We start from the raw sequence: 1,552 nt of genomic DNA, 5'->3' as shown, positions 1-1,552 counted from the left end.
AAGTTGAACATTTTTCAATTCTCGGCGACGAAAAAAAGGCTGAGCGCTCAGCGCCTCGTCATGCTGCTGCCGTTTTTACCATGTTGTAAAAACGCAGCGCTCCCATTGCAATGAATTGAAAAAAGGAAACGCTTTGATGGAAACGGGCCCTTAACTGGACTCAGCAGCCACTTTGGCAGAAGTGAAGTCTTGTGTTTTCGCACTTGCTCGATGTTTGGCTGTGTTAGCAGAGTTGTCGACTTGCCAGTTTTTGACGCAACGTAATCATAACCAATGCACCTGTGCCCCTATCACACGTTATAAATACCAATTCACGTGCAGAATAAACTCATGGTTGTTTACACATCTGGCCCCAGAGCTGTTGCATATAAATCTACAGTCAGTGTGTAAAATGTGATTTGCAAATGATGGAAGTGATGCGTCTCTGTTACGGATCGAGCTTGAGGAGATTGTTTAAGGCAGTGGTTCTCAAAGTGGGGTCTGGGGACCCCCAGGGGTCCTTAAGAGGGTTTCAGGGGGTCCCCAGCAAAAAGGGGAAAAGTTTAATTTTCAATATAATTCCATCCAAAAGTAACACAAAGACAGACCATATCACTATTTTGGTCATTGGTTTCAGACTTTCTGTAATAAAACATCTAAAAGCAAAAATGCAAAAAATCAGATGAGGGACAAAATATTATCAAATAGGGGTTCGTGGTCTAATGTGTGTCAGTTTAGGGGTCCTTGATGTGAAAAAGCGAGAGGAAACAGCGGCGTTGACTCTGAAGAGAGGCTTTTCTTCTCTCTGTAAAAGAACAGTGCGTCTGAGTCTTCTTCTGTCGGTATGAAGATGTTATGTTGGGAGTAACAAACTTCCTTCAGGATCCAAGCGGCTGGCGAGTTTAGTCCTGCCCTTAGGGATTCATTAAAGTTCATAAAATCTAAATATAATTGGTGGAGGCGGCATTATTATCAGAGCGGTTTTTAACTGATCTGTGGTGGAAATTGTATATTTCCTTAAGAAGAAACAAATAAAGAAGTTACAACAAACAGTTGATATTTATTAAAAGTCATACACCAGAGGGCGATTACAGAGTCTGACCCAGAGAAACAGATAAGACATTTAATGCTACGGACGTATATGTAGAATACATGCACTACAAAGTTAGACACATTTTACTCATGGACCTGTGATTGTAAAGCCACAGTCCCACACAGCAGGCTATTCATTATTTTCTTTCTGTGGAAAATGTGTCTAACTGACTTTTAGACTTCTAGTTTACATTTAAAAATCTTGCTCATTTCATATTTAATAAAATGTGGTCAAAACACATTAAGACTATAAGCAGATAATATTAACAAACTCACTTTATTTGTTCCAGCTGCACCCCTGTCATCCTCACTCATTCACTCATTCACTCACATTCACATCAGCTCCAGCACGATAACTACGATCCAATCAGTGCGACTAATCACAACATGACAGATGACTGTTCATTTAGGTTACAGCTTAATACAGATTAGTTTGATTTAAACGGTGATTACTGAAGTTGTAGCCCACAGTAAATGTTTT

The 1,552-nt window shown here is 39.9% G+C and overlaps 1 long non-coding RNA gene across 1 annotated transcript in view; it reads right to left on the bottom strand.

The window, feature by feature from the left end:
* Positions 1 to 1,019: 1,019 nt before the first annotated feature.
* Positions 1,020 to 1,552, bottom strand: part of LOC123980248 — a 2,564-nt gene continuing 2,031 nt past the window's right edge. The window contains exon 2 of the long non-coding RNA XR_006827432.1: positions 1,020 to 1,381. This is a non-coding gene — a long non-coding RNA (uncharacterized LOC123980248). The remainder of the gene's footprint in view (positions 1,382 to 1,552) is intronic.

Source organism: Micropterus dolomieu, linkage group LG12 (assembly GCF_021292245.1).
Source record: "Micropterus dolomieu isolate WLL.071019.BEF.003 ecotype Adirondacks linkage group LG12, ASM2129224v1, whole genome shotgun sequence".
Classification (NCBI taxonomy): Eukaryota; Metazoa; Chordata; class Actinopteri; order Centrarchiformes; family Centrarchidae; genus Micropterus; species Micropterus dolomieu.
This window is presented reverse-complemented; position numbering and strand designations above follow the sequence as displayed.